Source organism: Cupressus sempervirens, chromosome 7 (genome assembly GCF_028749045.1).
Source record: "Cupressus sempervirens isolate cs-2001-9-10 chromosome 7, ASM2874904v1, whole genome shotgun sequence".
NCBI lineage: Eukaryota > Viridiplantae > Streptophyta > Pinopsida > Cupressales > Cupressaceae > Cupressus > Cupressus sempervirens.
The window spans coordinates 323350494-323377979 of NC_143124.1; positions in this window are offsets into that span (position 1 = coordinate 323350494).

The following is a 27486-nucleotide window of genomic DNA, read 5'->3' on the forward strand; positions in this document are numbered from 1 at the left end:
TGTAATTACAAAAACTTCTATGTAAACGATACTTTGGATGACTTAAGGATTATTTTACAATTATAAAAGATATATATGAAGGTATATTGAGAATCCTTAGGTAGTACATGTAACCAATCAGAAAAATGGATGTATTAAGTGAAAAATGGATGAATCACAATCATTGATTCCTACCTAACCCTAGTCCACCTAAGTCTTCTTAAGGAGGGAAAACCCTAGAATGTTTGCATGTGCATATGGAAGGAGAAGGTCAAATTCTTCATGAAAAGAGAGTATCCATGGTGACTATGGAGGTTATGAAAATGATATGAATTGCAAAATCAATTAGAAATAATAGAGCAAAGAAGGATAGAGGAGACATATCTATCAAAGAGGATCTAGGATATTCTTGGAAAGAGGAGATATGATATCTAGTAGAAGAGTGCTAATCGAAGGACCGTGGTATTGAATTACTTTAACAAGTGATACAAACCAAATTTCTGAACAAAGTAGTCTCAACTGGCTTTTGCAAATCCTTTAATAGGGTTCTTGCTCTATTATGAGTTAAAGTACTTGAACAAAGAACACTTTTGGTAGGGCATTAAAATCCTTTAACAGGGTAGACCTTTCACAGGTTAGATCATAGTTTATGTTCAAATATTATAACTTTAATTGGAAACACTTTACAACTATAGTAGTGAAGCTTTGTGGGTGTCATCCCACCCTAATTTTACCTTCTCATTGGAAGGAATCTCAGAAACTAAATATCTTGTGTCATGTGTTACATTTACTTTATGCTTTGGATGCTATGATATAATTAGCTATTTTAATTTACATGCTATATGATGAGATGGATGTATGGTGAATTTTTTAATAGTTAAAGTTCTAAAATACCGATTCATCCCATCATCCCTCCCACCCTACACCCTCTTAGTATTTAGTTTCCTAATCTATTTTCAAGAATTGGTATCAAAGCCAAGTTCTATTGAAGGAAAACTTGACGACTTTGGACACAAGATCTTGAATATGAAAGTCTACAAATTGGGAAAGGTTATTGAGAATCAAGATATTGAAATCTAGCTTATTTTACATCAATTGAATGATCTAAGAGATGACCTGAAGTGCTCATTGAAGAGAAGGAAAGAGATGCCTATTTAGAAAGATGATATTCAATACAAAGAAATTGATACCACTAGACTATTTGCAGAAGGAAACCCTAAAGAATTTGGTGAAGCTATTATAGATCTGATGGAAAAGAATGGTTCCCTAACTAAAGAAATTAGAAATCTCAAAAAAAAATAAGAGACTCAATAAATATTGTTGTGTGAGAGAACAAGAAAAAAAAAAGATAAAGAAGATGTTGTTTAGTGTGGAGCCTGATCAGTCCCCAAGTGGGAGATTGTTAGATTGTGGTGAATGATCAGGAAATTATTGTACATACTTCATAAATTATTTGGCCCCTATTTTATCAAGATTTTGGGCTTACATGTAAATACTTGTATAAAAGGGCTTAGGGTTAGGGATTTTTTTATAAGGTGTCATGTGAAATTGGTTCTTGTGGTCATATTAAGCCGTAAGGGATTATGGATTGTAATCAGGTTGTAATCATTGGATCATAAAATATTGGACATGTGATTTAGTGGACATAGCCCAAGGATTGGATGCACCACATTAAATCTTGGTGCCTTGTGTTACTTTCTATGTGATCTATTATTTTCTATTATTAGTTATATTTGCATGTAACAGTTATTTTTATCTATGGTTTAATCCTAACAAGTAGTATCACAACCTAGTTGTTTTTCCAGTTATCATCTACATAAAAGTTTCACAGTTGAGTGGGAGTAATGGTAGTTGAGGGTAAGCTGAGGGTTGTTAGGTTTAATGGTCAAAATTTTCAGTTATGGAAGATGCAAATGGAATACTATCTATATATGAAGGATTTATGGAAGTTGTTGGAAGGCAAAGCCAAGAATTAGGGATCTATGTCAAATGATGAATGGGATCTTTTGGAAAGAAAGGCACTTGGAAGCATTCGATTATGCCTGGCACCATTGGTGGCATTTAAAATTATAAAAGCAAAGATGACAAAAGAATTGATGAAAACCCTAGTGACACTGTATGAAAAGCCCTCTACTTCAAACAAGATATTTCTCATGAAGTGATTATTTAATATGAAAATGGCAGAAGGTGGATCTATTACAGATCATTTAAATGATTTTAATACTATTACTAGTTAATTATCTCGTATGGGTATCAATTTTGAAGAAGAAATTAGGGTTCTATTGATTTTGTGTTCTTTACCTGAAAGATGGAATGGCTTGATAATGGATATGAGTAATTATGTTCTTGGATCTAGTACCCTAAAATATGATGATGTGATCAGTGTTATTTGAGTGAGAAAACTTGTAGGAAAACCTCAGGTGGATCTACATCAAGAAGTGCTTTGAATGCACAAAGCAAGGGTAGAATGACTGAGAGAGGAAGTAATTTTGGAAATTGTGGGAAATCAAGAGTAAAGTCAAAGGGAAGGAGGTGATAATCGAGAGGACCAAATGACTATTGGTACTATGGGAAACCAGGGCACAAAAAGAAAGATTACTCGAATTGAAAAAAAATGAAGGAGGTAGATCAGATGGAGACAGAGAGGCAAATGTGGTAGGTAACAAATCTGAAGAGGACGCTTTGCTTTTGTCTTTAGAAAGTGTTGATGATTCTTGTGTTTTAGATTCTTGTGCTTCATTTCATGCTACACCTCATAGAGGTTATTTCATTGATTATGTCCAAGGGGATTTTGGGCTTGTTTATTTGAGGGATGATGAACCCTGTCAGATTGTTGGAAAGGGAAAAAATAATATTAAAATACAAAATGGGAATCATTGGCTACTACATGACGTAAGACATGTTCTAAGGTTGAGTAGGAATTTAATTTCAGTAGAGAAATTCAGTGATGAGGGTTGTGTAGTTACTTTTAATGATAAAAATTGGAAGGTTTCAAAAGGTTCCCTTGTAGTGGCAAAAGGTGTAAAAGTAGGCACCTCATATCTTTGTATAGGGCATATTGTTCCTTCTACTTTAATTGTTTTAGAGAAAAAAGAATGTTTAGGAACAATTGTTGCAGTTGAGCAAGCACAACAAATAGCTACTATAGATTCTGATACAATGTTGTAGCACAACAGACTTGGCCATATGAGTGATAAAGGTATTGAAAGTACTTCATCTAAAGAAAGTTTTACCAAGTCTGAAATTTGTTAATATGGATTTCTATGAAAGTTGTGTGTATGGAAAACAAAAGAGAGTGAGTTTTGCAAAGACTGGGAAGGAAAATAAAAGGGAGAAATTAGAGCTTGTGCATACCGATGTATGGGGACTAGCTCAGGTATCTTCCACTAGTGACTCTCATTACTATGTTACATTTATTGATGACACAACTAGAAAAGTATGGATTTATCTCCTTAGAGAGAAATCTGATGTATTTCAAACTTTGAAGAAATGGAAATGCTTGGTTGAAAATGAAATTGGTAAAACAATTAAAATGTCTCTGATTTGATAATGGTGGTGAGTATTGCAATCATGAATTTGAAGATTATTGCTCCACTACTAGTATTTGTAGACAAAAAACTATTCCAAAGACTCTATAGGAAAATGGAGTGGCTGAAAGCATGAACAGGACTATAATGGAACGTGTAAGGAGCATGAGGTTGCACGTTGGGTTGCCCTTACACATGTGAGTGGAGGCTGTCAATACTATTATATATTTGGTTAATAGAGGTCCCTCTACTCCTTTGGGCTATGGTATTCTAGAGGAGACATGGACTAGTAAGACGGTGAGTTATTCTTTTCTCAAAACCTTCACTTGTGAAGCATTTGCTGACATAGATTCTAAAAATAGAACCAAGATAAAAGATGAGTCAAAGAAATGTCTATTTGTTAGATATGGCATTAATAAGTTTGGTTATAGGCTTTGGGATTTTAAAAATAATAAAATTGTAAGAAGCAAGGATGTCATATTCAATGAGAAAGTGTTGTACAAAGATCTGTTGTAGCAACATGAGAAGAAAGAAGATGATTATGTAGTGTTGGATGATACTCCAAAAGTTGATGTTCCATCCATTCCTCAAGATGTGCAACAACCACAAAAAAAAATACCACACACACTAGTGAATGTTAGATGATCAACAAGGAAAATTAGACCTCCACAAAGATTTTCTCCCTCTTTCTATTCTATTTTACTTACTGATCTTAGTGAACTTGAAAGTTATGATGAAGCTATGTAGGTGGATACTAAGATTCAGTGGGAGTTTGCAATGAAAGTTGAAATGGACTCTTTGCTAAAGAATAAGACATGGGATTTGTGCAAGTTGCCTACAAGTAAAAAGCCTTTACATAATAAGTGGGTTTATAAGTTAAAAGAAGAGCATGGAGGTAAGAAAATATTTAAAGCCAAGTTATTTGTAAAAGGATTTGAATAGAAAAAGGGAATTGATTGTGATGAGATATTCTCTCTTGTTGTTAAAATGACTTCTATCCATACTGTTTTAAGTCTAGTGGCTATTGAAGATTTTCATTTAGAGCAACTGGATGTTAAAACAACCTTCCTTCATGGTGATTTTGATGAAGAGATATATATGGCTTAGCCACAAGGATTTGTGGTCAAAGGTAAGGAGAAATTTGTGTGCAAATTAAAGAGAAGTTTATATGGCTTGAAGCAAGCACCTCAACAATGGTCTTTGAAATTTGATAGTTTTATGCATGAGCATGGTTACAGTAGGTGTCATTCAAATCATTGTGTCTACTTTAGGAGGTTGGATGATGATAGCTACATTATTTTATGTTTATATGTTGATGATATGCTTGTAGCTAGGTCTAACATGGATCACATTAAGGGGCTAAAAAGCCAATTACCACATGCATTTTCTATGAATGATTTGGGGGCAGCAAAAAAAATCCTTGGTATGAAGATTTGCAAAGATAAGAAAAATAGAATATTGGCGCTATCTTAGGTTGATTATGTTGAGAAGGTGTTGCAACAATTGTCTATGGAGAATGCTAAAGCTATCAGCACACCTTTACCTAGTCATTTGAAATTGACTAAGGAGATGTCTCCCAAGACACAAGAAGAGGAGGATAAGATTTCCAAGGTACCCTACGCTTCAGCTATAGGAAGCTTGATGTATACTATGGTATGTACTAGGCTAGATATTACACATATAGTGAGAGTGATAAGCAGGTATATGAGGAGATCCAGGAATTGAGCATTGGAATGTAGTCAAATGGATTCTTGGATATTTGAGAGGAACATCTAATAAGTTTTTACACTTTGGGGGCTCTACTATTGATTTATAGGGCTATGTTGACTCAGATTTGGTAGGGGATATTGATACTAGGTGGAGTACTATAGGTTATGTCTTCGCAATTGGTGGGGTAGCCATGAGTTGGGTTTCTAGGTTACAAAAGGTTAATGCTTTATCCACTACAAAGGCAAACTATGTAGCTACTACAGAGGTAACCGAGGAGATGATATGGCTTCAGCTCTTGCAAGAATTGGGACATCCTTAGAAGGATAATTATTTTTCATAGATAGTGAGAGTGCCATTCATCGTGCCAAGAATTCAACTTTGCATTCAAAGACCAAACACATACAGTTGCAGTACCATTTTATTTGATCAATTTTGGAGGATGGATAGTTAAAGCTAGAGAAGATACATACCAATGACAATCCAATAGATATGTTGACAAAGGTAGTAATAAGGGAGAAGCTGAACTCCTCTTCAACTTTGGTTGGTCTTCTAGACTGAATATGAATTAAAGAATAGTAGATTCTAAGGTGGTTTGATCTAGTGGGAGCCCCATGTGGTAGCGGTATTGCTACAGGATTAGTCTCCAAGTGGGCGATTGTTAGATTGTGGTGACTAACTAGGAAAGTACTATACATCATGGTGCCTTGGTTTTTGTTCTGTGTGATCTATTATTTTCTATTATTGGTTATATTTGCATGTAACTATTATTTATGTCTATGGTTTAATTCTAACAGAAGACAAATTCATGATTGAGGAGGAAAAACATGTATTGGCTAATAGACTAGAAGAGAAGACATTAGATGTACAAAATCTTTCCAAAATGTACTTGGATTCATTGAACCAACTAATGATTGCAATTTAAGAGATAAATAGGAAAGATATTGAAATCAAAACCTTGAAATCACAAAATAACCTAATGTAGAATGATTTGAGATCTGAAAGAGAAAAGCTTAACAAGCTAAGTGAAGCAATGAAATACTTTGAAAAATTGATGGAATCACCAAAACCTAACAATGATACTACTAGATTGGGATACAACTCTACTAAAGAAGGATAATCATCCAAGAGTGGTGAACACAGGAGTAACAAAGTTAAGAACAATAAACTAACTTGTCAAAATTGTGGTAAACTAGGTCATACAACTAATGTATACAGAAGAAGAATTGCTAATCAAAGCCCTAAGTAGAAAACCAGAGGAAATTGCTACAATCAAAACAAAAAGGACATCAAGCACATGAATGTAGGACCATGACTATGAACACTCAAAGATTTGAAGGACATTTTTACAACTATCAAAAATATAGGCATAGGGCATATGAATGAAGATCCATACCTAAATGGTCATCCAACAATAAAACCAAGGTAAATCACAAAGGAAATTGATATGACTAAGATTACAACACAATGTACATTTGTCACTATTATCAAGAGTATGGTCATGTTTCTGAGAATTGCATTAGAACACATTTTAGAGGCAATTACAATAGATGGTTAAGTGTGACTACATGCTGTACTTGTTTGAAGATTGGTCATGTAAGGAGAAATTGTCCAAAAAGGTCACCAACACAAAGTAGTGAATCCAACAAGAGAAAAAATATATTTCTATTGAAAAGGTAAAAGTTCAAATAAATAAGGCATGAAAGAATAGATAATATTGCAATACATCAAGTGCAGGTAAGGTCACTACATCCAATGGATCAAGTGATCACATCACCCTCGAGTTAGGAAATCAAAAGGAATGTATGGGACTAAAATCCTAAAGTTTCTATTATAGATTAGTTCCAAAGAATTTATGATTTGATAAGATTATTTATACATGAATTATGATGCAATTTATTGGTTTGAACCTAGAAGAAAACTACATTTTTGTTGTTTTTCATGTTGTTGTCGAGCATGAAAAGTTTCAAATTTTCTTCCAAGTGAGAATGAAATTTTAGTTATTGCCAAGTGATGGAATCATGTTAGTATTTTACGAGCTCACTATGGTTTTTGACTGTATTGGGAATCATGTATAAGTTGAGTGAGAAGGAAATCTTATGGTAGCTGAACTTACACCTATGAAAGCATTAAGCATTTATTGCTAAATATTAAGGCTTAGATAATCAATTTCTAACTCATTTGCATTTACCAAAGATTATAGAGAGCAAGAACAAAGATAATTTGAGAAGGAAGATTCAAGTGTTTGTGAACTCCATTCAGCTGCTACTCAATTTATTCATTAGATTTCAAATGTATTTCACTGGTGTTGAGTTACATTGTTTGATATTTTATAAACCCTAGTTACTTAAAATAAAATCTAGCTCTTCTACAAGTGTTGGCAAGGAAGGAAAGGAAATTTTCAATGTGCATTTGGTTAGTAATGATGTTAGAGAAACATGCTTCCAAGCTACTCCTAAGATAGCATAGAAGGGAGACCTGCATCTGGTACATTATCAATGATACCACCAAAAGTTGTAATGATCCTAGATGTGAGAAGTTGCTATATTGGAAAGATTGGAGAAGTAGGAGATATGGAAATAAGAGATGCATACAATAAATTATGTGATAATGGAATTTTGAAGGAGAAATATAAAATTGTTGAATGAAAAGGGTTAAATCATGCCTTATATATTTCTGAATTCTTTAAGATAGAATGGATACAAATTGTTCTGAGTCGTATGGATGACAATTTTATTCGATTAGAAAATGGACTCATTAATTTCACCAAAAGGATCATCCACTAAGTATTTGGGTATCTCACCCAAACCTAAGACTATGCAAAGTGATGCAAAGGAGATAACTAAGAAGAATACATGGGTAGTATGGAATAAAATAGGGATGTCCATAGACACCATTTTAGAACCCCTAATTGCATTTGCAGTGAGAGTGATTGCTCACAAGTTCTTTCAATCTAGTAGAATAAACAGTGTATCCTTCAAGGCTATATATTTGAGATAAAAGATAGTAAAGAAGGACCACACTTATGACCTAGCCGAGTTACAACTTTAGTATTTATCAAAATTACTTGGAGGCCATAAGGAAAACAAAGAGTGCACAATGAATATTTCTTTCACTCTACTTGTCTACAAATTCTTATATGTGTAAAATACATATCAAACATTTGGTCACATAGTGTGGAATACTAGCAGGCTAGTTACATTGCAGATTATACATCTAATTAAGTAGTTTGGAGATAATTTTGAAATAGTGATGACAAGATACTTTGAAGACTTTAAGAAATCTATGAAAGTAAGAGAGATTAAGGATTCCTATCTCACTAGCTCAACAATATTATAATGATGTATGTTTTATATTTGATGCAGATTTCACATATGTGCAAGAAGTTATTTCTAGGGTCACATGGTTGAAGGCCTTGTTAGGAAACTTGTAACAAAGAATATAGTTAACAAAGAATATAATTATTTCCACATAACCCATCATAGATCTTAAATAAATACGAAATTAAAATTCATGTACAAGAGAATAGACAGCATGCCCACAAAGATTGTAGCACAAGATATACCCTGGAAAACCCTCATTGATGGAAAAAACCCAAACTCCAAAAGCATCCATAACCATGTATTATTAAAAAAAAACACCATTACAATACAACCATAGAAGCCTTCAAAGCCATAGCCACTACCAAGCAATCCATGTGAACAATTATAAATCTACACATCCCATGCCATGCTTCCAACCTTCACAAACATTCCCTTGGCTAACCTATCCAGCCTTGTGTTGCTCAACTCTTTATTTTTCCTTTTTCTTCTCACACTCTACTACAACTACCCTTTTGGTTGCTTATATAGTAGCAAGTCCCACAAAAACACCAAGTGGTATTAACTAAACTATGTGCTACCTAACCCATTGACCCTACATTTATTATTGGAATTTTAATTCTCTTCCCCAATATTAAATAATTACATGAAATATTATCACAATGTTACAATACAACTCACCAAGTCTATCCCATGGAAATCTTTATATGTTGCATGTCCATCTAGGTACAACATTACATAATAAAATAAATTAATAGATTTAAGCAATATTATGTAATGTGTGCAATACCCATTATCTCAATAATCTTCCACTTGTTGTATACATTTCATAGGGTCAATCTATACCCACATAAATGAGCAAGTGAACAATCCCTCCTAGCACATCCACCATCATGGATCAAAGTTCACCAAGTGCTTCATCCTAGTACTTGCAACAAAAATCAAAGTATCCAACTTCTCAAACATGAAAGATCTCACCTCCTATTATGCCACTACCACTGGACATACATAAAAGCCATGTAAAAAGAAAGCCACCCAACCTATCACATTAGATGATCATAAAATCCTGTACCAACTAAAATTCCAAGCACAAAAAACCTAAACCAAAGATAATCACATATATATGTAGTTGTCAAAATATCCATAGCTGAAATATAATCCACAATAAGTGCCAAACCCATCCAACTATCCATATCTCAAAATTTATACCAATTAATCTCACATCATCAACATATCCAATCTATAACCTATAATCACAAGCCTCAAGAGTAATACCTACCACATATATACCAAGAAGCTCCCACTATAAAAGATAATGTAAAATCTATGACCAATCCAATCACAACATCTCAAAGAAGTTAATCCATGTAGTCTCAAGGACATTCACAACACATAAATTAGGAACCTACAAGAATAACTCACATAACCAATCTCTAATGCTCTCCAAAGTTCTCCACAACCAATAGATGAAAGAGATAAAGGAATAACCATGTCATCTCTCACATGAAATACATGAACACAAACCAATGATTACAATCTCTAACCAATCTCAATTCCAATGTAAGTGAAACTAAACATCTAGGAAGATAACAAAGACCAAGAGAAACCATGCAAATCATAACCTATATCATGTCTTTTTATGCACACCTCTAGATGTAAACTATGCAAGTAAGATCTCCTCCATAAAAACTCAACAAGAAACCACAACAACACCTAAACCATACCATATAACTAATCATGGATTTAAACCTCTCACAAGAAGATCAACTCATAAACCATTCCTAAACCAAAAATTATGCCTAATATAAAACTATCTCTCAAACTCAACTAGCATAATAACATATGAAAATGGAGATAACCAATGCTAAACCATCCTTCAAATGAACCCTCTAGAACTAACTCATGTACCATAGCTCAAGATCCATATCCATGAAAGATAAACATAAACATAATACACCTAAGAGAAAAAATGGGCTATACCTCTCAAATAGCAAACCGCTTAGTAGACCAAGAGTGGGGAATGAAAATGATCATCAAGATATCCAAATCTCCAACCAAGACTCATCTAAGAATAATATTCTCTCAAGTCCATATCAGGTGAATGCCACTCAGACATTTATATAGAAACCATCTACTATCCCAACAAATACTTCTCTAGTCCAAGAGAAATTTGCATCACCATCCTCTCTAGGTATCCATGAGCACCTGTAATGAATCAATCCATGCCAACTCCAAATACGACATAGTAATATCATGAAGTATCCACCTTATGATCAATTTAATCAATACATAGAAACAAAAGCAAGATCAATCTCAAAATTCCAACCATGGCCTCAAAAACATAAATAGTACAAAATTATCTAAACCATCTCAACTAAAGAGATAACATACTCCATATGAACATACTCTAACATGTCAAAACTCTGAACACATATCAAGAGTATACCATGACATAATAATGAAACAATCCTCATATGGAGGATAACATGTCAAATGAAAGCATAAATCCCACCTTTACCAAGAACCCCATAAGTCCTTAAGATGCAACCATCTCCACATACCATGAAGAAAACCACCTTCACATACCATGAAGAACCATCTCCACACACCATGAAGATAACCAAGAACCGCATGAGTTCTCAAGATATAACCATCTTCAAACACCATGAAGATAGCAAAGTGCACCATGCAAATGTCAAAAATGCTTATGTAGTAACAAGATCTAAGAAAAACCTCCAACATATGCCAACACTCAATAAATATATCAATGCCAAAAGCTCCCACTCAACCATGGTACCAGTTCACCTATGACATCAAAAAATTCATCTCTTATATGAAGATCCCATAGTTCTACACTCACACAACCAAAGTTTTAGCACTAAGTGAAACCATGATCTCTAAATTAAGAATATACAAACCAAACCAGGAACTAATCTTGCACTATCACCCCATCACTGTCACAAGCTCCCACTAAACTATGTATCCAAGCTATCTATGACATCATGATAAAAAACCATCCTATAACCATGAGAATCGACCAAGGTATCAAACTATCAAAGAAATCAAAGTGCACATCATGAGCTCCTCAAAAGAGACCAAATAGCCATGATCCTAAACCAAGAAGATATACCACCATAACCAAATTAGTAATCCAAACTAAGGAACATCAAGGATGTACTTGTATATCCAATCATGTCATACTAAAATCTATGGCACTACGATCATGTCCATGAATTAAGCAACTAACTCTCAATATGTCTAACCTATTAGCATAAAATATTCAACCACAATCCTCTTCCATAACTATACCTAGTAAAAACATATCATCCCTTTTACATGAAGAATAAATTAGAAAATCATGTGACTTAGGGCATTGACAATCCATGTCCGAGCTATAAATGTAACGAATGATTATAGACAACTTATAACACTGCATAACTTGTAGACCCAACAAGTCATCCTACATATCCAAACCAAATATTGATAACCATATAATCATCAAACCAATCTAAAATATGAACTGAGTATCCAATGACATCAAATCTCAAATCTCCAAAATATGCAATGTCATAAACTCACAATGCTACCATAGTCAATATATACCATAAACTATTTAGATTAATATATCACCAAATAAACCATGTCAAACCTGCACCAAATCTTCACCAATGTGTAGAGATCTCCAAGAGCTTTCTATTGACTACTTGAAGTCCAAAATGTAATATCCTAAGAGAAAGTTATGCCCATTTTACCAAGATAGTCTTTTTACCATTTTCACTACGATTTAGTTTTTTGACAAAAATTTTGATGGGATTAAATTTGATATCCATCATGGGCTAAAATTAATTAAATCTTTCATTTCCTCTAGACATGGCCAAACTAGGGCATATTATATATCAAAATTTATGAAAATGTCAACTCGGATCCAATGGTGAGGTCATTTTTTACCAAGGAGGTCATTTCTGCAAGCTCCCCCTTAAACCCTCATTTAGATGAAACATCCAAAAAATTCATTTGTCCAACAATTTCACATGCTCAAAATCTACAAATATCTCGTCATAATAGCAAACCCAAAACCATTAGATCTGCATTAAATAACTCATATATCTTATTTTTTCTTTTATCCTCTCATGCATTCCCATGGATTCAATCTAGGGTTACAATAATAAAAGTATAGGTCTGATACCGCTTGTAAGGAAACTTGCAAAAAATAATATAATCATTTCCACATAACCCATAATAGATCTGAAATAAATATAAAATTAAAATCCACATGCAAGATAATAGACATACCCACAAAAATTTTGACACAAGATATACCCTAGGATACATGTGAACAATCATGAATCCACACATCCAATGCCATTCTTCTAACCTTCACAAATTCTCCCTTGGCTAACCTGTCAAGTCTTTTCTTGCTTGACTCTTGCTTTCTTCCCTTTTTCTTCTCACACACTACAACAACTACCCATGTGGCTACATATATAGTAGAAAGTACTACAAAATCACCAAGTGGTATTACATAAACCATGTGCTAAAACCATGTAGTACCTAACCCATTAACCCCACATTTAATATTGAAATTTTAATTCTTTTACCCAATATTAAATAATTACATGAAATATTATCACAATGTTACAATACAACTCATCCTATCTATCCCATGAGAATCTTTACATGTTGCACATTCATCTAGGTACAACATTACATAATAAAAATAAAATAATAAATTTAAGCAATACTATGCAATGTGTGCAATACCCATTTTATCAACAACACTTGTCATATGAAGTCAATTTAGATGAGGAATTTGTAGATATTACAGCTTTACCAGAGGAGAAAATTGGCAAGAGTGTCACCTCATTTAGAGACTATGAGGAAGCCAAGTCTAAGATCATAATTAATTTAAAGACAACTATTGTGATGAGAAAGAACAATAAGCTTGTGAAGAAGCTTAAGTATAGATTTGGTGAAGGGGGAGAAGAAGAAGAACATAAAGATGATAAAGACATAAATCAGGCCCAAGATCCATTGGCACTCACTTTAGGCCAGGAGAAGATGAAGAAGAGAATGTAAAAAGTTGACCGCTAATTATAGATTGCTTACAACACTACATAAGTTGTAGACCCAACAAGTCATCATACATGGCCAAACTAAATATTGATAACCATATCATCATTAGAACAATCTGAAATATGAACTGAGTTTCTAATGACATCAAATTTCAAATCTCCAAAATATATAATGTCATAAACTCACAATGCTACCATAGTCAATATATACCATAAATTGTTCAAATTAATATATCACCAAATAAACCATGCTAAACTTGCACCAAATCTTAACCAATGTGTTCATCTCTCCAAGAGCTTTCTATTGATTACTCGAAGCCCATGTTATACCAATTCCAATGTTTGTAAGAAGTCTAAAATCTGATAGCCTAGGAGAAAGTTATGGCCATTTTAGGGTATGTGTAGGATCATGGTGTACCAAACTATGGCCTTAAGTGGCAGTGAAAAATCAGCAAATCAGGGTTATGTCAACTTGACACATAATTTTAAAGTGGTTTTGGACTTTATATCAAAAATTTGTAAGAAAATAATCTATAGGAAATTGAATCTAGTTTCTAAAATACAAGGCCATATCTGGAGAAAAAATTATTTGAATGTTCAAAAGTTTAGATTTTAATGCAGTACTACAAAAATTTTAGGGCAAAAATAAAAAGTAGGTGTATGTCTGACCACCTTAATCATAATCAAATGATTATATTTTTAAATATAATTTTAGATATAAAAATTAGACTCATGCCTGGATGTGACGCATATTTTTGACAATTTTTATTCCAAATAAATAATTAATTATGAATTTTTTACTATACTATTTTTAGAATTAAAAAACTCCTATGTCTGACCACCTTAACTAGTTCAAAAAAAATCAAAATTAAGTTTTTCTTTCTTTTTTCTTATACTAGTCAAAGCATAGAATGTGACGCATCTTTTGGATTTCATAAATCTTATACGGTTTGAAAGTTATAGCTATTTTTCAACCAGTATGTCAATCAGCACTTTGTAGCTAACTCCATTAGAAAATAAGTAATAATTACTTACTGAACTCGTAATTTGACAAAACTTACATTTATGAAAAGCTAAGAACATTCTTAAGAAACCCTTTTCATTACATCAAATTTTGGTTAAAAAATAGTCGTCAGCTACATGCTTGAAGTAAAAAACACATAAGAACATGCCAAAAACACATTTTTGGGATGTTTTAAAGATGACCATATAAGGTTGGTATTGAAAGATATAGTAGGAATTATAAAGGTATTAATTTTTTTCATTTAGTATCAGGATGGATGGGAAAAAAGTGGGAATAGATTTTGAAATTCTTTGAGGCATTTTAGAACTACATATTTTTCAGATTGCCACTTTTTGGCACACCATGATCCTGCACATACCTTTTACCGAGACAATCTTTCTACCATTTTCACTGCAAATTTTTTTTTCTAAAAAAAAATTCAATGAGATTAAATTTTAGAGCCATCACTGGGTGAAACCAAAAAAAATCTTTCATTTCCTTTGGACATGGCCAAACTAGGACATATTATATATCAAAATTTATGGAAGTGTCAACCCAGATCCAATGGTGATGTTATTTTTTACCTAGGAGGTCATTTCTGTAAGCCCCCCCTAAAACTCTCATTTGTCGAACAATTTCACATGCCCAAAATCTACCAATATCTCATCATAACAGCAAACTCAAAACCCTCAAATCTACATTAAATAACTCATATATCTTACCTTTTGTTTTATCCTCTAATGCATTCCCATGGATTCAATCTAGGGTTATAATAATAAAAGCATAGCTCTGATACCACTTGTAAGAAAACTTGCAACAAAGAATATAACCATTTCCACATAACCCATAATAGATCTGAAATAAATAAAAAATTAAAATCCACATGTAAAAGAATAGACAACATAGCCATAAAAATTGTGACACAAGATATACCCTAGGAAACCCTCATTGAGGAAAAACCCAACCTCCAAAAGCATCCATCACCTTGTATTATTCAAGAAAAATACCATTGCAATACAGCCATGAGAGCTTTCAAAGCCATAGCCACTAGCAAGTAATCCATGTGAACAAGCATGAATCCACACATCCCATGCCATGCTTCCAACTTTCACAAATGCTCCCTTGGCTAGCCTATCAAGCATTGTCCTACTTGACTCTTATTTTTTCCCTTTTTCTTCTCATAGCCTACAACAACTACCCTCATGGTTTCTTATATAGTAGAAAGTACCACAAAATCACCAAGTGGTATTACATAAATCATGTGCTAGCTAACCCATTGACCCCACACTTAATATTAGAATTTTAATTCTTTTCCCCATATTAAATAATTACATGAAATATTATCACAATGTTACAATACAACTCATCAAGTCTATCCCATGGGAATATTTACATGTTACACAACCATCTAGGTACAATATTACATAATAAAATAAAATAATAAATTTAATCAATACTATGCAATGTGTGCAACACCCATTATCTCAACAGCCCTTGTCATATGAAGTTAATGTAGATGATTAATTTGTAGCTATTACAGCTTTTTGGAGGAGGAAATGTACAAGAGTGTCACCTCATTTGGAAACTATAAGGAAGCCAAAGTCTAGGATCATAATTGATTTAAAGATAGCTATTGTGATGAGAAAGAAGAATAAGCTTGTGAAGAAGCTTAAGTAGAGATTTAGTGAAGCGGGAGAAGAAGAAGAAGAAGAAGAAGATAAAGAAGATGAAGATTAAAATTAGGACTAAGACCCATTGGCACTCACTCTAGGCCAAGGAGAGGACCAAGAAGAGAATGTAAAAGGTGCCAAGAAAAAAGAAGCCAAGGAAGCACCTAAGCTAGTAGATAAGAAGAAGAGGAACGAAAAGGATATTGTAGTGGTGAAACCACATAAAACTATAAAAAAACAATAGTGTTGTGCCTATTACGAAGTCTAACACAAGGGCGAATGAAAAGAAAATCAAAGAGGTATAGAATCCTAAAGGAAAAGGTGTTGGAATGACAATAGGAAAAATTAACTTTTGAGGGGGGAAGGGGGCCTAAATTAGTGCTTTAAAATTTGGCCCATAAAATATTTACCACACATCCATCTCAAATATTCAATAAGTAAACTGAAATACCATGTAAAGCATATGCAACTAAAGTATGTAAATGACTAAGCATTCACACATATGACACTAGATATGATTACCTAGAAACCCTCCGATGAGAAGGTTAAACTGGGATGGGGATGACACCCACAAATCTTCACAATTGTAGTAATAAAGTGTATCTAATAAAGGTTATATCATGTTAGATCATGAAGCATGATCTAACCTATGAAAGGTTTTCCTTGTTAAAGGCTTACAAAGATTATTAGGTCTTGTAAATGTGAAAATGCAGCCTATGCTAACACACACACTTCAACATGGTCTTGTATGTGGATTCATCTCGGAATGAACATTGGATTGTTCATCCAAAAATTGACCTGCAAAGCGACCTGTTGCCTTCTATCTAAAGGGATTTTGCCTATTAATATCCTCAGAATCAAGGTGCAGGCAACCAGACCCTCTAAGAACGAAGGATTTGACAAAGAAATTAAGCTAAGAATGAGTATGCAGATTAATCTAGAATGAAAGATGCAATGTAATCTAAGAACAAATAAAGAAAACTAGATTAAGCATATGCATGATTAAACTAAAATGAGATTAAACTAAGAATGAGAATGTATGCAAGAAATGTAAGAAAACGTGAGTATAGATTCCAACAGCAATTCGATGCAAATTCTCCAAAATTTCTCTCTCAAAATGAAGAGATGAGAGTCTCTTAAATAGACTTTCCTAGAATCCATCAACGGTTGAGATCGATTCGGATCAATGGTCAAGACTGAAGATGAGGTTCAGTCATAAAAGGAGATTACCAAATTAAAGGGAGTTAACAGATTTAATTTGAGTAAAATAAGGAGTTAACTGTTTTAATTTGAGTAGAAAAAGGAGTTAACTGATTTAACTCTTTTTTGATCAATAGTGAACTGGAAATTTCCCTTTTTGAATTGAAGAGAGATTTTGGTGAAATATTTAATTTAATAAAATGAGATATGCTCTCATAATTACTTTTTCTATTTAATTAATTAGAGACACTTTTTTTTTAATTTAATTAAATAACTTCATTTAATTAATTAGGAATGGGTTCCCATTTAATTAAATAATTAAATTTAATTAATCAAGATAGGCGTATTTATTAAATTAAATAAATTTAATTCCATAATACATTAGCCTTAGGATAAAATTTAATTTAATTAAAGTATAAATACTTAATAATTAAATTATAATCAAATCGAGTATGGTTTAATGCGACTAATATGAGTACGTATTATAGGAATTAAATAAGAAATATGATGAATGCAGATTAGGGTTTTCTGCATCTAATAATTAAGTCAAGTAGAAAATAGCAGAATGAGAATTGCCTATTAGAATAGGTCTTTTAGGATTGGTCAGAAATAGAGTAGAATTGGTATCATGGCAATGAGCCAATTTTGGGGTATTAAATTTTGCCCCTCTTTGAATGAATGTGCGGGAAGCACGTTCAATTCAAAGAAAATAAGAAAGCATGATGCAAACATGAGATTGGTTTCAAAGGTGATGACACGGAGACCAATTGATAAGCTTTTAAGGACCATCTCTAGAACAGAGCTTAATCCCAAGGAATCCAAGTAGAGCACCTAGATACCTAAGGTTGGTAGAATTTAAAATACTATCTCCAGAACAGAGCATAACCTTTAAGGATCTAAACAGAACGTCTACATACCTGAAATTGATAGCATTTAGAAGATTATCTCCAGAATAGAGCTTAACCTTCAAGGATCCAGATAGAACACCTAGATACCTGAGAATAATAGCATTTAGAAGACTATCTCCAGAATAGAGCTTAACCTTCAAGGATCCAGATAGAACACCTAGATACTTGAGATTGATTGCATTTAGAAGATTATCTCCAGAATGGAGCTTAACCTTCAAGGATCCAGATAGAACACCTAGATACCTGAGATTGATAAAAGATAACAAGATCCCATCATGAGTCATAGAATCATCCACAGAACGAGGTTTGATTCTCAGGAGTCAGGGTTTAGACTGTCCCAATACCCATCCATCGAACTCTGAGAAGAGTTGTTATAAGGTTGATCAATTGATGAAAAGATAAGATAGATGGAAAAGATGGCAGATAGAAGGGAACAAAATGCTCCAAGTGATGAGATGCCTCAAGTGATAAGGATATAAGATGGGAACTAGATGCCCCAAGCAATAGGTATTCAATGATGTAATCATCTTGCCCCCTCGGGAGTGAAATCGAAAGATGAGACACCAAAAATAGATGTGAAGCAGTATATCATGAGATATAGAAGAATTTTGAGATTCAACAGAATCTAGAAGAGATCAGAACGGTCTGAAGAAGATTTAGGGTTGTTTTGAAATGATTGCAAAGTCGTAAAGATTGAGTTTGACCAAAAGTTGACCAAATTTAGCCACAGCTGACATAAGTTGACTATTTCCAAAATGAATTTTGAAAATAGGGAGAATGTAAAGTTGAAAGGATTCCAAGAATCACAAAGTATTAGAAAGATTTGGGTTGCACAAGCGTTCAATCGTGTCGGTCCTCAAAATTCTAAAACGCATTTTTGAGGCTCTTAGGTGTGTCATATTTTGAATTTGATCTTGAAAATGGATCCAGAATTATCCAATTAGCTAGGGGTGTGATTTTTGCGCAAATCTGAGCACTTTGAAAAAATTTGGTCAACACCTATATAAGGGCTTGAAGGGTCATTTTCAATTCATTTGTGCTTTTTTCTTGTAGTGATTTTGAGCTCTGATAGAGACATGGCGGTGAATGTGAGATATCATCGTTTTGAGCACTCCAGACAACACAGTCGGCCAGCAGACTATGGACCACCGGTGAGTCATCAATTTTCCATTCTTCGTACTTTTGTTGTCATGCATTTCAAGGTCATTTATGCACGTTTTTAGCATGTTTTAGGATATTCAATTCTTTCTTCTCACGAGACCGATCTCTTCTCGCGTGAAGATCTTCTTTCTTCACGCGAAGAAACAAGATGCGTTGTTTCTTCACGCGTGGAAGAAATATCTTCGCGCGGCGTGATTTTGGTTTCGCGTGAAGGTGGAGATTCTTCGTACGAGGCAATTCGTGTTTCGCATGAGAAGATCATTTTTCACGCGGGAAGTTCCATCTTCGCGCGAGAAGATCTTTTTTCGTGCGAAGGCTAGATTCTTCATGCAAAGAAAGAATTATTTCACACAAAAATGTATATCTTCGCGCGAGATTTCATGAATCTCGTGCCAAATTCCATGATAGGTTTGTGATTTCGCACTTAGAAATTGCAGTTTTTTTTTGTTTTGATGCTTTGATTTGATTCGATACTGATCGTTGGTTTGTTGTTGTTTTGTTGTGTGTGCAAGAGGTGTTCGAAGACGTTTCATTTAGATCACATTATCCGCCATATGGAGAGTTATTGCGGAGTCTAGATGACACAGATCGGGCACACATTGCCCGATTGGGTTTGTCTTCACTATGCCAGATTCCAGCCATGATGGTGAATCACAGTTTACTGACTGCATTGGTAGAGCATTTCCATTCAGATATGAACACCTTTCACTTGCCATGGGTGAGATGACGATCACCCCAGAGGATATATGGAGGATACTGAGGATCCCATTTCACGATGCCTGGGTCGTGTATGATACAGTGCCTCGATTAAGGACAAAGGCATTATCCATTGTTTTTGAGAGAGAGCTACCGAGAGGCAGGGCCATCAGTTGGGATAAGATGATGCATACCTATGGACCCACACACAGGTTAGCATCTATGCTAGGTATTTTCTTGAGCTACTTCCTATGTCATGACAGGGGACAGCATTGGTTGGAGTGCAGATGGGGTGTCATGTTCTGTAGGATGGTTGAGGCACCTGAGATCTTTGGGTGGGGTCAGTGCATGTTGGCCCATATTTTTCATGAGATGCATGAGGTCATCTTCCACGAGAAGAAGACCATGGTAGCAGGTGTTTATGTGCTACAGATATGGGCTTGGGAGCATCTCCCTATGTGTAGGCCAATTTTTGAGGATGCCTAGGAGCCGATGGAGCCCTACATATGCAGATATTGAGGGCACATTACCCAGGCCCACCTGGGTAAGACTGAGCACTGGCGGACACATCTTGATGACTTGGTGTCCATTATATGGTGATCCTAGAGAGAGAGACAGAGGACTGGGATGATGCCCACAGAGAGCTACCCTGGATGTTTAGTTCTCGACCACTGGCAAGCAGGACGACATCAGTCATAGAGAGATTTGTCATCTCATGAGTGTGGCGGTAGTATGGCCGACCACAGGACATTTTAGCTGAGTACTGTGCCTATGCCAGGGTGCAGAAGGATATAGAGTGGGGATGGCCTCCACGGATGGATCTAGGACGATCCATGATAGATATCCATAGCCTAGTTGCAGTTCAGTGGGACTACCTGCCAGAGGTAGTAGATGTTGGGATGATGCCTGCATATCAGGAATTTTTGATGAGCCATCCATTCCCATGCTTCACGGATCCACTAGGAATGGCAGGGTAGGTATAGGGATAGGGACAGGTGCCCCAGCAGCAGCAGGCATAGCCACAGATTCCACCACAAGTCCAGCACTGGGTACAACAAATACCTATTCCCCCATGTTAGATGGGATCAAATCCAAGCGTTGGGGGCAGTGGGGCAGGACACAGTCAACGGAGGAGGCAGAGGATAGAGGAGTAGGCCTCTCAGTAGGAGGTCCCACAGCAGCAGATGCCTCCATAGTCACAGGTACCTCTACCGCAACAGGCACCAGAGATGGTTGATGAGGATATGCCGGATCAGCCGGTAGGCGGGGTACAAGATGCGGTATGGCAATACTGAGAGCAGGTTCGTGCAGCCTCCCAATAGTTGGGAGAGTTGCAGATTGCATTGGTAGTCAAGGATGTGCAACTGGTAAAGAGATAGAGAGAGACAGATCGTTAGAGAGAGAGCACAGAGACTGCAGAGCGGAGGCTAGAGCTGGCACAAGATGAGATCTGCTTCCAGTCTGCTCAGGTAGCATATTATTATGCAGCATATACTAGTGCAGTACCTGATGAGACATTGAAGGTGCAACGATTCTCTTAGTATGCACGAGAGTCTGGAGGTGCACGGCCTCATGTCAGGCAAAATATGCCACCACTGCCTCCGCCACCTGCTGCCCCTATTCCTCCTGCTCCTCCTAGAGGCGAGAGTTTGAGACAGAGTTAGACGCTCTGTGCCTGTTTTTGATTTTGATCCCTGGCTATGTATTGATTGGTGTGCTAGCACCAAATGTATCATTTTTGATCGATTGCGCTTGAGTAGTGCCCATTTTTGTACTAACCCATTCTTTGATATATATATATGAAATTTTGAGCTGAGTATTCCTGTGTACATGTCATTGTCTGTTTTTTTTTGCTTTAATATACATGAGATGTATGTTGTACTTAGATGGAACGCATATGTATGAACTGACATCTGACGTAGTGTTGCATGTTTTTGTTTGATAGTCATAGGTATTCCATTGAGGAGCGAGAATTGATGAACCAAATGCTTGTGCAGCTGTGGAGGAATCTGATGCATGCGGAGTATGAACAGAATTACCATTGAATTGCATGCTAATGCAAATGAAGTATGTAATGCAAGACTATGTTAAGTGCAACCCTAGGTCTAGTTACCAAGCCTCGACGATTTATCATCATTGGATATAAAATAAGGCTTGTATGTTATACAACTTCCACTGTCATTGCAATCATGAAAATATGAATATAACATATGTTATTGGGATGTCGGGATTAAATGTAAGCATTCGAGGCACAAGAAGCTAGAATGACCAGAACATTTGTCCCTTTTATGTAGCAAGTTAACATAAGCATCAAAGCATAAATGCTAGGATGACCTGAATGTTGTTTGCATGATAGGCACACCAAAGACACAGGAGATTCCTCTTATGCTAAGTATTCAGTATTCATTCTGTCCGCAACGACCCTTGCGTTCTTATCTTGAGACAGAAGCGTGCTAGATATACTCATAGTGACCCGTACATTTACTTAATAGGAGGAGTATTAAAATGTACTATAGCATGAAGAGTTCACTCCAACAAACAAGGAGAAGATCCAATGTTATTGGCATATTCATATAAAAGGAATCGAGGTACACATGGCCATTCAATACGAGATGGAGGCTCTTATAGTAGACACCCCTCTTATAGGAATAAATCAACTAATTGGAACTAAACTACAAACAGAAAGCAAAGAAAAAGATCATGCCCCCAGTCATTACTTCTCTAGTCGAAGATGACATCATCGAGTTTCTCGAGGGGATATGATAAAGAAAAAACAAAAAAAACAAAAGAAAAGCTCAGCATATCCAAACAAGTATATCATTTTTTTTTTTTTGAGTTCAATGTTTTCGAGATTGATGTCAAGTGCTAATGTCCAGATCATATTCGAAAGAAATCTCTTTAGTAGGGTGACAACAGTAGGCAGACTTAGTTAGAACGACTGGTGACTGAGGTCAAAGAGGAATCTTCACGATGAAGAACTTAAGAAGGACTAAGTGACAGTAGACAGACACAGCCAGGACGACTGGTGATTGATGCAAAAGAGATCTTCCATAAAGGAATCTTGAGACATGACCCGAGCAACGATAGGCAAACATAATTGAAACAACTGGTGACCATTGTAAAAGAGGTTCTATGAGGAGAATCTTGAAAGGAGTGACACTAGCGATAGTAGGAAGACGCAGTCAGAACGACTGGTGACTGTCACAAAGGAGATTCTATGAGAAGAATCTTGAAAAGAGTGACACTAGCAATAATAGGCAGACGCAGACAGAATGACTGGTGATTGTCATGATGGAGATTCTATGAGAAGAATCTCAAAAAGAGTGACACTAATGATAGTAGGCAGACACAGTCAAGATGACTGGCGACTTTCACGAAGGATATTCTATGAGAAGAATCTCAAAAAGAGTGACACTGGCGACAGTAGGCAAACGCAGTCAAAACAACTGGTGATTGTCACGAAGGAGATTCTATGAGAAGAATCTCGAAAAGAGTGACACTAGTGATAGTAGGCAGATGCAATCAGAATGACTAGTGACTATCGTGATGGAGATTCTATGAGAAGAATCTCGAAAAGAGTGACACTAAGGCGGAATGCCCCCGAGCTGTGACAAGACTCAATCCATGGATACATGAGTAGGAAGCAAGAAAGCAAAAGCATGAAAGCGACTATATACAATAGCCAGAAGATGCACTACAAGATGGAGCATTGGGAACAAGAGGTGCCTATTTACTAGGTTTTCACCTTCTTGGCAAGTTTTCTCTTCTTTTGCTACCATGATGCCTATTTCCAGGTTTTCACCAATGGCACTTTTTTGTTTTTCAATTTTTTAATATTTGTCTTTTTTTTTTTTTTTAAACTTTTTTTGGTGTTACCAAGGAACCTATTGCTAGGTTTTCACTAGGGTAACAATTTTTTTTTCTGGACTTTTTATGATTTTTTTCAGGACATTTAGATATGTACAGAGAGCTTGCTGAGATTGAATCATCTGTAAAACCGCTTCAGGTAGAGAGTGTTCATAGGCTCTTTAAGCACTTCTCCTTTGGTTGTGGAAAGCTGATAGGTGCTAGATCCATTTACTACAGTAATGATATAAGGACCTAGCAAGTTTGATTCAAAATTTTCCTTTTGCATTCATTGTTGTTGATTCTTAGGATTCTTTCTTAGGACGAGATCACCCAGCTGGAAGTCATGTGGCCTAATCCTCCTATTGTAGCTTCGTGCCATTCTTTGTTGATATGCTCATAGATGATCACAGGCCACTTGTTTTCGTTCATCCAGCAACATAAGCTCTTGAAGGCGAGCTATCCTATAATCATCATCAGTGATAAGGCCTTTCATGGGCATTCTCAAAGTAGGAATCTCAACCTCTATTGGAAGTACATCATCAGCCCCATATACCAATGCAAAAGGAGTCGTGCCCGTTGAAGTTCTAATGCTTGTTCTACATGCCCACAGGGATGGATTGATTTGGAGATGCCAATCTCTCCCTGATTTACTGAGTGTGTGATGAAGAATTTTGAGGATTGCCTTATTGGATGCCTCAGCTTCGCCATTACCCTAGGGGTAATAAATGGAAGACCAATGTTGTGTGATCTTGAATTTTTTGCACAGTTCCTTAAGGTCTTTAGTTTTGAACTGTCCTCCATTGTTAGTAATGGTTGAGGACGGTATACCATATCTACAAATGATGTAGTTTGTGATAAAAAGTGCTACAGTTTTGCCATCAGCAATTGTGAGAGGGACTGCCTCTACCCATTTCGTGAAATAATCTATAGCAGTAATAATGAACTTATGTCCATTAGAAGAAGTTGGGTGAATCTGTCCCACCAAGTCAAAGGCCCATTGTTGAAATGGCGATGTTGTAGTAGAGGGAATCAACTCTCTAGCTAGAGCGTGAATGAGATTCCTCTGTAGCTGACACTGTTTGCAGGACCTAGCATATTTAATAGCTTCTTGCTCCATTTTAGGCTAGTAGTAACCAGCACGAAGGAGTTTGCAAGCTAGTGTTAGGCCATTGGAATGAGATTCGCAAATGCGTTCGTGAACATCAATTAGTGCGCGTTTGGACTCATTGGGTTCTAAAAATCTAAGGAGTCTTTCGTCAAGACCTCTCCTATATAAATCGTCAGCAATAATGACATAATGTGAAGCGTTACGGATTAGGTAATGTTTCTCATTCTGGGTTAGACCTTCTGAAACGGTTTGATTATGAAGGTAGGAATAGATGTGATGGTAGCGAGATGATTCTTGTCCTATAATAGAACAGATCATCCTAGAATCAGGTGTGTCATAGGCTGGGTAGTGTAACGCTTCCGCCAAGAACTTATGGCGTAGATCATTTTCTGGCATTTGTAGAAGGGAGGCCAGAGTGGCCATGGCATCAGCTGCTTTATTAGCTGTGCATGGAACTTGTTGGAAGGTGATGTGTGCAAAATATTTTGTCAAGTCATCAACCATGCATTTGTAAGGAATTAGTTTTTCATCCTTTGTTTGATACACATCATTTACTTGGTTGATGACAAGTTGAGAGTCACCGAAGATATCCAACTAATCTACTCTCCATTCAGCTGCAATTTTCATACCATTGATCAAAGCTTCATATTCAGCAATGTTATTTGTACAAGGAAACAAAATCTTGTACACTTTGGGCAATGAGTATCTCTGTCATGTGATGAAAAGTAATCCAGCACCTGATCCTTGTTGTGTGAAGGATCCATTGAAGAACATAACCCATGTATGATGAGTGAGTGTTAGAATTGACTCATCTAGAAAATCAATGTTTATTGGTAGAAGACTCTATATGGGTGCCTCGACCACCTGGTCTACAATTTCTTGTCCCTTTATAGCTTTGCGTTCAACATATCGAATGTCAAATTCACTTAGTATCATGACCCATTTAGCCAATCTTCCTGTGAGAGCTGCCTTACTGAGCAAGTACTTTAATGGATCTATTTTAGCCACAAGTCATGTAGTGTGGGCAAGCATGTAGTGTCTCAACTTTTGGGAAGCAAAGACAACTACCAAGCAAGCTTTCTCAATAATACTGCGGTTTTTCTCATAAGAGACCAATGTTCGGCTTAAGTAATAAATAGCTCTTTCTTTGTTGTCATTGTCTTCCTGAGCCAACAGGATTCCCAAAGATGTTTCAGTGGCTAAAATGTATAAAAGCAAAGGCTTCCCATGCATAGGAGGCATCAGGATTGGTGGATTGACAAGATTTTTTTTAATCTGTGTTAATCTTTGCTCACAATCCTGGCTCCAATTGAATTTCACACCCTTATGTAAGGTCTTTGTGAAGGGTTGTGATTTATCCACCAATTGTGAAATAAACCTGTGAATAGATTGAAGCCTTCCCTGTAGTCCTCTCATCTGACTGATGTTTCAAGGTGGTGGCATGTCCATTATTGTTTGTACTTTTTCTGGATCTACTTCAATTCCCTTTGCAGAAACAATATATCCTAACAATTTTCCTGATGTGACTCCAAATGCACACTTCTTAGGATTGAGCCAAAGACTAAACTTTTCCATATGATCTAGGATTGGTCTCAAATCGTGCAAATGAGTATTGCATTTAGCGCTTTTGACCAAGGTATCATCGACATAGTCCTCCATAGTTCTATGCATCATGTCATGGAAAATTGTAGTAATAGCCCGCTGATATGTAGCTCCAACATTCTTTAAACCAAATGGCATCACATTCCAAAAAAAGGTTCCCCATGCACATGTGAAAGCTATTTTCTCTTGATCTTCTGGCACAATTTTTATCTGATTGTATCCAGAAAAACCATCCATAAGTGAGTACATCTCATAGCCAGCCGTCATGTCCACAATCATATCAATATTAGGGAGTGGAAATTCATCTTTAGGACATGTCAAGTTAAGATCACGGAAGTATATACAAACTCTGATAGACTTATCATTCTTGGATACAAGGACAATATTGGATATCCATTCAGCATAATCAATTGCATGAATGAAACCAGCCTTCAAAAGTTTCCCCAATTCGGCTTTGACTAGCAATGCAATATGAGGATGCATTTTTTGAAGCTTTTGTTTAATTGGTTTTACACCTGGTGCTATAGACAAGTGATGCATGATAAGATCAGGATCCAATCCCAGCATGTCAGAATATGTCCAGGCAAAATTTATTTTATTTCCTTTGAGAAAGGCAATGAATTGTTCCTTCTCTTCAGGCAACAATGACTGTGCCAAATGTATCACATGAGGATGTTCTCCAAT